General features: G+C 40.3%; 1 long non-coding RNA gene across 1 annotated transcript; it reads left to right on the forward strand.

Moving 5' to 3' along the window:
• Positions 1-3,668: 3,668 nt before the first annotated feature.
• LOC144025826 (uncharacterized) lies at positions 3,669-10,602 on the forward strand. The gene is made up of 4 exons (XR_013284960.1): positions 3,669-4,232; positions 4,561-4,726; positions 4,902-5,054; positions 5,369-10,602. It is a non-coding gene; the product is annotated as an uncharacterized LOC144025826 (long non-coding RNA).
• Positions 10,603-11,714: the final 1,112 nt, after the last annotated feature.

Consider the following 11,714-nt stretch of genomic DNA (forward strand, 5'->3'; position numbering starts at 1 on the left):
AGGAAGCTTCCCGTTCGCGAAGACGTGAACGGATCAGTGAGTGAACGAGTCAGTGGGTGAACGAGTTGCCATTTCCGGTTCAGGAACGATTCAGTGAATGAGTGTGTTGCCATTTCCGGTTCAGTAAGTGAACGAGTCAGTGGGTGAACGTATTGCCATTTCCGGTTCAGGAACGAACGATTCAGTGAATGAGTGTTGCAGCTGTTGCCATTTCCGGTTCGCGAACGATTCATTGAGTGAACGTACTGCCATACCAGTTCAGTGAGTGAGTGATTCATGATTTGCCAAGGAAGGAACTACTCACAGAAACGCCACTACTTCCATGTTGGCGGGGACAAGCTTTCATTATCCTGTGTTTCTCCATGCTAACGGCTAATGTGGTGTCCGTCCACGCACTGGGGTGGGGGCAAACGTGCAGCGTGCACTTCACTTCACAAATACGGCACTGTACTGTACTTTAATTTATTTAATTCAATCTCCGGTGTAATAACCTTATTTATTGATTGATTGATTTTTTTAATTTTTTTTATTTTTATTATTATTAATTCAATCTCTGGTGTAATAACCGTATTTATTGATTGATTGATTTAATTGTTTTTTATTTTATTATCTGTTCTTATTGCTGCTGGACATGTAAATTTCCTAGAGGGAGCCATCCCAAAGGGATCAACAAAGTCAAGTCTAAGGCTAAAACAATTATAATAATTGAGTGCCATCACACATGTTGATCGCTCATTCACTCCCCCCATTCACTGAGTACAAATGGGCAGTTTTGATTCATTTTCAACCAACTTTTAAGTTTGGAGGCGAATGTTTTAAACTCACAGATGGCCTCTTCAAATTCATTTAATTTGATTTCATGCACTTTCCCCACACTTTTTAAATATTTTGATCTGTACAGTATTTATTCTCTGCATTTTCTCTGTTGCTCTTGCTTCTTTAGTTTATACCCCTCCCATTTTTGGTCAGGAGGCATTACCGTTGTTGCCAGGTTACACAGCAAAACATACTGTACATAGTTATTTTTGTGAAATAGATAGTTAACCATTGACTGAAGTCGTCTTCGCCTCCTGTCTCATCAACAGCAACATCGCCACAAAATCATAGTACATATGTATTCTCTCGTACCAGCCCCAAGTCCCACACATACTTATGCATATTAAATTCTGGCCAGGATCCAAGTGACGTTTGTGCGTTAGCAAGTGCTGCATTTGTCATGCAGTACCATGCATTGTGACCAGAGTGATGAACCACCTGAGGCCCTGTTGTCCCTCCTCTCATTCATTTCATGAAATACATCCCCGCTGATGGCCTGTGTTTCCTGGAAATCCAATTGTACCACCACTTCAGTGCTTCCAGTAATAAGGAAGAATGCATTCTATTATGTGTGACTCCTAAGTCTGGCTCCAATTTTGAAATCACATTGACAGATCAGAGATTCCATCTGATGGTTGTTTGAGACATTAAAGGAATACACCATTTGTGCTGTCCTTACTGCAGTGTGGCTACTGTAGCTATCCAGCCAGTTAAACTTGATGCAATGACGAGGACTCTGTGTTGTAGTGAAACTTTTGCCGTTGTTTACTGAAGATTACAACATTACATGACAGAGTGAAAACTGTAACAAAAACAAGCTTTGAGTGTTTTAACATTGAGATCATATAAAGTCTGATGAAATATGCTTATACATATATGTGAATAAAAACAATCTTTTTAACCTATTCATTATCTTCCCTTTCAACTCAAAACATAACTTAATGTATCGGCAATTGAACTTAACAATCAGTTTTACTCACGACTTTGCTTCTAGCGTCTTCAAGAAAAGATGAAAAGACTGGTTTCAACAAAAAATAACCAGGCAGCAAACAAAATTGATGCTAGACAGGAAGAAGTAACCAAATTACAGGAAACAGTATCAAAATAAAAGTCATCTTCGATCTCAGTGTGTCATTTTAAAAGTCTCCCTGTAAATATCGCCCTAGTGGCGACACACCATTTATTGAAAAAAAATAAAAAATAATAAAAAATAAAAAAAAACCTAACCAGCTTTTCTGTGAAATGGTTAATTTCAACTCTTCCCTAAAAAAAAAAAAAAATCTTTACAAATTATTTTTGCATTCGGTACAGGAGTTGCCATTTTTGGACAGTCACGTGATCATTGTGACAATGCGTGCTGTAAACAAGCATAAAACGCGTGGAATGACTACAGACACTCATGAAGAATTATTGTGTCACATGGCGGACATTAACGGGGGAATTACGCCCTATATTGTGCTATAGCAGGGATCTCCAAGTTCTGTCCTTGAGAGCCCCTATCCAGCTTGTTTTCCATGTCACCCTCCTCCAACACAGCTGAATCAAATGATCAGCTTATCTGCAAGCACAAAGGGGAGAAACTGTTTCAGGATTGTTTGCAGATAATACCACTATTTTTTTCTGGGAAAATATTTATAATGTATTACATGTAATAGAGAAAAAGTTCAAGAACATTATGAAGTGGTTTAATGCCAACAGACAAATATTAATAAAACCAGATTTATGATATTCAGTTGTAAAAATATGGATATTGAAGTAACTGACAGTGCAGGGAATGGAAATAGAAAGGATAAATGAAATAAAGTTTCTAGGTATTATTATCGATGAACATTTAACATGGAAATCACATATAGAATATGTTAAATCTAAGGTATCCCAAACTGTAGCTGTTTTACACAAGGTTAAAGAATCGTTGAACAAGGATGCTTTGTTATTGTTATATAATTCATTGATTGTGCCATACCTGACCTATTCCATTGAAGTGTGGGGGTGTGCTGCCTAAACTTACACCGAACCAATTTTTCTTATACAGAAACTTGCAATCTGTGTTGTTTTGGATTGTGGATACAGAGACCACACAAATCCATTATTTATGCAACTAAAGATTTTAAAATTTAATGAATTGATGGAGTTTAACCGGTTTAAAATATTGTATAAAGCCTACCGTGAAATTCTACCAGTTAAAATACAAACTAGATATATAAAAAGGGAAAGTGAATATAAATTAAGAGGAATACAGTGGAACCTCTACTTACGAACGTCTGTTCATACGAAATTTTCGAGTTACGAAACGCCCCAACGGGAAAATATTGCCTCTTGTTACGAAATAAATTTCTAGATACGAAAGGTAAAAATACATTACCGAACGCAACATACTTTCGGCTATGGCTATTTCCTACCATAGGTACGTACCTATGAGCGTAAATACTAGATCGGTGTTTATGCATCGTTCTGGCATCCCATTGGCTAAGAGGAACCTTCTACCATAGGTATGAGAGTATACTAGATCGGTGTTTGTGCATGTTTCTGGCATCCCATTGGCTATAGGCCGTCAGGTCAGACACGTTTTCGTTCAGTTTCGCTCCACTACCAGGGGCACTAAATAATCTTTACTTCATAAAATAGATTTATCAGTAGTAAGTAAGAATCCGTGGAGTTCACCCTCTGAAAACCTGCCAATTTTGTGTTTTCGGTGGCGAAACTCCGGCACTATTTCGCGGTGAGGCGCAGTGATCTCTGGTGTGGGCGTAGTGCCATTAGGTCGGGAGTGGTGTGATTTTGGTCACACGAGCCAATCAGGTAGCTGCTTACTCTTTCACCATAGCAACCAGAAAAAAAAATGGCGACTACAACATCGGAGAGCGAAGAAAAGCGAATGGAGAAAAAAGTTAAAAAGAAAGTGGGAAATAAACGATGTTACATGCAACTTTTATCCGTTAAGAATGAGGACGTCTTGGACTTTACTTATCAACGGTGGGACACGTACAGAACGTGCTTGAGAAAGTGGCTTTGTCTTCGTGGCGCAAATAAGGATCTTGCAGAAATTTACAAACATTGCGTGAATATAGATTTTGAGAATATTCCTGGCGACGCTGGATTTCACACTACATGCTACCGGCGTTTTACCGATAAACAGAAATTGTTAAAGGCTGAGAATAAATCCGCACGGGCGGAGGGAGAGCCATCTGCAGCAGCGAGACATTCAGCGCCCTCAGAAAGTACAAGTGACGTTGCAGAAGAGTCTGAAACTCCCCGAAAAAAACTTCGTTCCCGTTCAGGATTGCCCATCGCTTCAGCTGGCCCTGTCCTTCCAGCCATCTGCATCATATGTAAAAAAATTTCAAAGTATACTCGTCTGGGATCGGAAGGCGCACGGAAGAGGGATCATCTCGCCAAAGCAGAAACATTGTCGGCAGGTATGTGCTACACACACGTGACCATTTCTATTATTAATGTCACCGATATTTAGTATAGGATTGAAAATAATTTGTTGCTAGGTTAAGTTTTAAGGCTATAGCTTAGTAAAAGCACGAGCTGCTGAATGATTTTTCAGTGAATCCAACAGTGGTTACCAAACTCTGGTTACTGTGCCTATCAGAGAGTCATAGAGAGTCACAGCTACACTCTCCCCTTCCCCCAAACCCAAAAAACACTTTACTGGTACTTGTAAATCTGTGATGTGCATATACTGTAAAAAGAGGTGATGTGACAATAACACTTATTGCAATTATTTTTTGTGTAAAGGCCGGTTGCTGCAGGCAGCTAAGATGAAGAAAGACACCTCCATTCTTCTACATATTCAAGACAAAGATTGTGTCGCAATGGAGGTGCGATACCATAAGTCTTGTTACAGAGATTACACAAGGTTCTTAACAAAGTCAACAGAAACAGCAACTAGGGATGAACAAATGTGAGTTGTTATATTGCACTATTGCATTGTCACTTTGCTAAAATTACACATTTCAAAAGTAAAACATTGGTCAACAACATGTCACTTGTATTCTGTTTACCTTTAGAGACAGCATTAACTAGAAAGCATGACTCTTTGCACATGTTAAGTGTGTGCGTGCGTGCGTGTGTTTCAGGCAACCCTATGCTGAAAGCTACAAACTATTTTGTGAACAAGTAATCCGTCAAAGGATTATAATTGACAAAGATGTGATGAAAATGGACAAGCTAAGAAGGTTGTTCGTGAACACTGTTAAGAAACACGAGGATCTCGATGCTTCAGACTACAGGTAACTTATAAATCTTCACACTGAAAAACATTGCCCGAAATCTATGGGGAGTGATTTGTCTAAAATCTCACTGTTTCAGATGAAAATAGTTTGCTGACAAGCTCAGTTTAAGTAAAAAAAAAAAAATATGATTGCATTTGTCTTATTTTCAAATGTTTAAACATTTATTTGAAAAAAAAAATGTTTTGAATACTCTTGATATAAATTATTACCAAAATAATCATAATGATTATTTTTTCCATAATAGAGCAGCCCTAATGTGATGTGAATATGTGTGTCTTGTGCTCATTTTTCCCTTTGATTTTATATTTCAGGCAGGATATACTGAAAAGAAGATTGAGGCGTGATTTCCCCTAGCTGGTATTTCACACACCGTTCCAGCGCAACACCTCTGAAATGGTTTTTGTAGAGACGTTATCAGCAACTGACAAACTTTTAGACAGGGTACATCACTCATCAGGTACATCAACTGCTGAGTCTACTGAGGTAAGCCAAGAAAGTGACACTGAACATGTAGCTGGTCCAACATCTGGTTGGAAAATCACAGAGCATACGAGGACACTTTACAGTGCAGGTCTGATATTGAGGAACATTCTAAGCAAATCACCCGGTCTGAAATGCCCGTGGCCTCCCACAGCAGAAGATTTAAATGTATCTGAAGCTAAATCTATTGTGCCTGTTGAACTGTACAATCTAATTGCCTGGATTATTGGTGCGACAGAAGAAGCAACAATAGCTGGTTATGTTGATATTCCTGATGATGTGAATCTAAAAGTTATCTCTCTTTGTCAAGACATTGTGTATCTTGCATCTAAAGGTCGAAAGCAGACACCTAAATCGTTGTGTCTTGGTCTAACTGTTCGCCATCTAACAGGTTCATCAAATGTTCTGTCACTACTGAATAGATTAGGACATTGTTCTTCAAGGGATACAGTTGTGAGTCTCGACACGAGCCTTGCTCAGCTACAACTTTTAGAAGGTAGAGACAAAATACCAAAGGGATTTGCACAGAAGGCACCTACCATACTGGTGTGGGACAACATTGATTTTGGGGAGGAGACTCTTTCAGGTCATGGAACTACTCACCATACAAATGGCATTATGCTGCAAAGTTCTGTGGCTGAAATTGTATCAAAAACAGACAGACAGCCACTACAGAAGGGAGTGAAGTCATTCAAACCACCTCCTAGCTACCCTATTGAACATTACCAACAGTCTAAAAGGCATGGGCCACATAACTTGAGTCTTCATGGCAGTGTTGCAGTGGATGCAGAAACTTACAGGTTGAACACTGTGTCTGCTGCCAAAACCGAATTGGCATATGCTTTAGTAAAGTACACAGATGCTGAAGCATGCACAGTGCCCAGTTGGACAGGTTTTTCACACAATGCTTCAAAGTGCCATTCTGCCAAAGTCAGCATTGCACTATCTTCCAGTCATTGGGGCTTCACCGACAGAGATGTCAACAGTTAACACTATTTTGAAGCAAAGTGTTGGCATTGCTGATCAGCTAGCGCTGGACCATGTAGTGGTAGTTTTTGACCAAGCTATATATGCGAAAGCTCAGCAAATCCGCTGGAAGGATCAGGAATTGACAAAGCGTCTTGTGATTCGACTTGGTGAGTTTCATACTTGCATGTCCTTCCTAGGTATTATAGGAAAAAGGTTTTGTGATGCAGGACTGCAGGACATTCTCATTGAGTCTGAAGTTGTTGCCCCAGGATCCATCAATGGTGTGATCAGTGGTCACCAATACAACCGCAGCATAAGGGCACACAAACTAATGTATGAAAGTCTGCAACGTGCCCGTTTCAATGCATTCCTACTCTCTGTAAGGGAAATCGGTCCAATTAATTATTAAATCAATAATTGTTAATTATTAAATTAATAATTAATTGGCTCATTAATTGAAGGAGACTCAAACTTAATATTTAAATTAAGTTGAGCTTGCCTGCGGAGCACCACATCTCTTTTTGATAATTTTATCAGGATAACAGATGAGAACCTCGTTGGATCAGTCATTAAAATGAAGGTTGTGCCCTTACTACAATTTTGTGAGTTCTTTGTTCAGCTTAGAGGTCACTATAAATTGATGAAACACACACACAGTAAACCAGGGGTTGAGTTTTGTGCACGTTTATTCTCTAACCTAGGTGGGATAATCTACTTAGAATTTAAAGAAGCAAAACTAACTACTATGATAGGCAATGAAACGAGAACTAAAATAATAAAAATAATCAAAGGAGAAGAAAAGAAGAAAAAAAGAAACGGTCTTAGCCAAGGTGATGGATTTCTTAAGTCGAACCAACATGGGACCCACAATCAACCTAGTTTGCACCAATTTGTACTAGGGCGAAGGCCTGCAAAGTTGCACTTACAGAGGGGGTTGGTCTCAGAAGCAGGACCCTGGATGGAGACTCGCCAAGCCCGTTTGAAGAAGGGATGAAGAAGGTTCAGTTCAGGAGAGGGAGAGACAGGTCGTCCGGCTGGGCAACTGAGCGTCACGGGGTCAACCTGCTGGCTGGGAAGGGCCCTTTTTGGGTTGAGGCCTAGTGTGCCTGGAAAGGCACCATCCGTTTGAGCCTTGTGCAGGGACCAAAAGCAGCGTGTTTCGCTGCGCCTGTCGCAACACGCGATGGCTTCTGTGCGTTGCCGTGTGCTGGAGGTTAAGCTAGCTGGGCTAGCCCTTTGTCTGGCAGCCGCGCCGATGGAGACCAGGAAGGAGCCAAGGAGCAGTGAAGAGAGCGGGAGCCAAAGCAGCGGAAGAGAGAGCGAGCAGCAAGCAGGGAGCGTGCTTTTAAATTGGGAGGGCGGCGGCCTCCACACCAAGGGGGGGCCGGGTGAGACCACAGTGGAAAGTTACCAGCTGGGGGAGGTTTTTTTGGTAGACTAATCAGATTGAATCTGGATCCCATGTGTGTTAAGATTCTAAGGTCAGAATTCAACCAATGCACAAGACACAAGAGGAGAGTGATGACTGCTTGACTGTCATCAGAGAGATCAAAGACACATTCCCAGTAAGAACTATGGATGTTTTGCATACAAACGAGAAATTTGACCATTTGTGTTCAAAGTATGCAATCTTTGTGGAAAGCAGAACAAAGGAAAACCCAACATTTGCCTTCTGGAGTTCGTACATCGAAATGGTACAAATACTCCTTCTGTTTGTCAGAGCAACACGAGAATCAGATTGGCAGCTTCACCTGTCAACAGTGCGGTTGATGATGGCATGGTATTTTGCTTATGATCGTGTTAACTATGCAAGGTATTTGCCTCCTTACTGGCTAGAAATGGTTAATTTGCCATTCACTCATCCTTCTTGTCACAAAAACCTTATTGTAAAAGGTCAGTGGACTGTTCAACGTCAAAGTTCCCATGGATTTTCATCCATTGCCTGTGACCAAGCTATTGAGCAAACATGCAACAGAGATTCCAAGACAAAGGGTGGCTGGACAGGAATAACACAGAATCGGGCTGCAGTGTCTCGCTGGATATTGTCACAACATGAAAGAGCTGCCATAGCTAGACAATGCGAATCAATGGCTGGTAAATCTGCAGAAACACGCAGGCGAAAAGATCTCGACCACACAAGGATTGTTGCCGATGAAAAAGCTGTGTCTAGAATAACTTCCACTATTGAATCCATGTTGAACCCATTTGACTTGCACCAAGATTCTATTGTGAGCCTTAGCTCAGGGACAGTCGCTGCTGAAGAGGTGAAGAAGGACTTGCTTGTGGCACAAGAAAGGGGGGAAGAAGCTGTCAAAGTCTTTATTGATGAAAGACTAATAAAAAAATCTGTCGACATTTTTGCCCCCATCATGGCTCAAAAACTGAAAACCTTCAGTGACCAGGCAAAAACAAAGAAGAAATCTGCAGCAGGCAAGCATGTGATTCTGCGTGCTGACAAGAAACTGTTCTCCAGGCTACTCATTATTGGTCAAAGTAGAAAGGTAGACCTGAGAGAAATTCTTTCCTACTCTTTGGGAACTGTTTCCTATCCTTTAGCCAGTACTGACTGTGAAGGATCAGTAGCTAAAACAGACAAATCCGCTCTTTTGACTTTGTTGGAGAGCAAACACAAAAACTGCCGATTTCAGCAAGTTCCATTTGAAGGAGCTATTCTCTTTGATGGCATGGCAGTCATTCAAGCCATGCATTCAAGACCAGGTACATTTGGAGAGTTGGCTGACAACTTACTACAGTGTATGGTCAAGCTGGCTATGCAGCACAAGTGTACCCGAATAGATTTCGTCATTGACAGGTATCAGGAAATTAGTATTAAAAACCTAGAGCGCTCACGTCGAGTTAGGGGTGGTACGATACATCAGACACAAATCATATATAAACGGGATCAGAGGGCACCAACACAATGGAAAAAGTTTCTATCAGATGGAAAATTTAAAGCAGCATTGGCAGAATTCCTCTTTGTAACATGGCGAGATGCTGACCTCACTGTTCTGGGCAGGGATCTCAGCTTGCACATAGCACATGGAATAATGTGTCACTGTGTTACTGTAAAGCAAGGTTCACAAACTGTCAGGGCTGTTCCAGAATTGACATGTGACCATGAAGAATGTGATACCAGGGTGTTTTTACATGCACAACATGCGGCACAAAAACACAAAATTGTAGTAATCAAAAGCCCTGATACTGACGTGGCAGTGATTGCTTTAAGTCTAGAGAGAGATTTAAATTGGAGCTTGTATTTTTTTACAGGAGTAGGCAACAGATCAAGGATCATTGATGTGTCTAAGATGTCCGCAGCTCTTGGCCCCAGTGTTTGTTCTGCCCTCATTGGCATCCATACATTCACAGGTTGTGATTCGACCAGCGCCTTTCATGGCAAGGGCAAAGCAAAGCCATTTTCTCTTGCTTGTCAGAAAGAAGAATACCTGACTGCGTTCACAAATCTGGGAAGCAGTTTTAACCTTGACCAGTCTACATTTGAGGCATTGAGCAAATATGTGTGCCATCTGTATGGCCAGTCAACTGCCAAAAATGTAAACGATGCAAGATACAAGGCATTCTGTATGGCATCGTCAGCTTTGCCAGAACTGTCTATTCCTCCAACAAGTGATGCTCTTTTCCAACACTGCAAAAGGGCAAACTACCAAGCAGCAGTAATGCGACATTCTCTGACTGGTATGATGTGTGCCCCTTCACCCATTGGCAATGGATGGGATGTTGAGGATGGTGAATTAACAGTAAAATGGATGACTAGAAATCCTGCCCCAGATAGTGTGCTACAGGTAGTCCACTGTGGTTGCAAAAAAAAGCAAGTGTGAGACTGAAAGATGTTCATGCCTGTCTGCAAAAATGTCTTGTACTGATTTATGTCAATGCCAAAACTGTGAAAATATTTCAAAGGAAACAGAAAGAGCCACATGGGATGATGACACTGATGAAAGTGATATTGATGAGTGATAACCCACTTTGTAAAATATGCCATTTTGTTTCATTAAGATATGACTCTCAATTTTAACACTTTTCAAGCAACAATAAAATGTCTGTATTTCATTCTTCTACAACACAGAATATATATATAAATGACATGTTGTGACAATCTGATACTTTAATAAATATTCGATATGTTACAATAATCTGGGCTCTGAATGCATCTATTTTCATCTAGTCAATTCTGCCTTGTTCCAGTTTTGTGGTGCATGGTAGTATTTTCAGCCATTTTTGGCCAATGTATGCTGCTTCTTGTGTACCTTTCATACATAGGTTGTGAATTGTTTTCATATATGAAACATAAACATAGCTAAATGTAACATTCATGTGCTGCTGTCACTTATAATTGAAGCGTTTTGTTGTTTTTTTGGCACAAATTTGATACATTTAATGATCTAAATTCACATATGAGTACACCAAATCACCAATACTTGTTTCTGATGTTAGGTACATGTATTTATAACATCTGAGAAAGATTTTGTGTTGCCAAATTTAATGTAAGACGTTTTACAACCAAAGAACTGCAGCACAAGATTTTCGTTTTTTGTTATTTACCTATATATACATTTCTGGCTCCTGACAAAATTGGGGCAGGAAAACATTGGGTGAACTTTTAACCCAAAGTTCAGAAGGGTATTATCTATCAAAAAATGCATTGAACAAGTAGTGCCCAGACAGTGGAGCGAAACTCATTTTCTAAGCACTTTTTGGGGTTTCACCCCACGGCCTACTAAGAGGAACCTCTACCATAGGTACTGTATCTATGAGCGTATACTAGATCGGTGTCTATACAGCGTCCTCATCATTCATCCCGCGGCCCATGAGGTGTTCCGATAGTTATTCGTAAATGTATGAACTAACGGCCAACGAATTTGTGCAAAAATTCAAACAATTGGCGATTGATGAAGGCACAGTAAGTTTTTAATTGCGACAAGTCTTTTTTTTAAAAGATGCCTCGCCATACCGGAAGTTTCCATGAAGTTTCAGAATTTGTTTAAAAGAATCGCCCAGAAAAAGTGTTCACCAGTCGGGCGTTTGCTTACTAAGATGATGTTTGCATTGGACATTAACGAAGGATTGTTTTTAAAAAAAAAAAAAAAAACATCCATGGATCAGTTCTTTACAAAACACCAGGCAAAAAAAAAAAAAAAAAAGGAGAGGAGAACATGAACCAGAGGGCAAAAAACGATGAGGACAGCAGTT

This window comes from Festucalex cinctus, chromosome 9 (assembly GCF_051991245.1).
Source record: "Festucalex cinctus isolate MCC-2025b chromosome 9, RoL_Fcin_1.0, whole genome shotgun sequence".
Classification (NCBI taxonomy): Eukaryota; Metazoa; Chordata; class Actinopteri; order Syngnathiformes; family Syngnathidae; genus Festucalex; species Festucalex cinctus.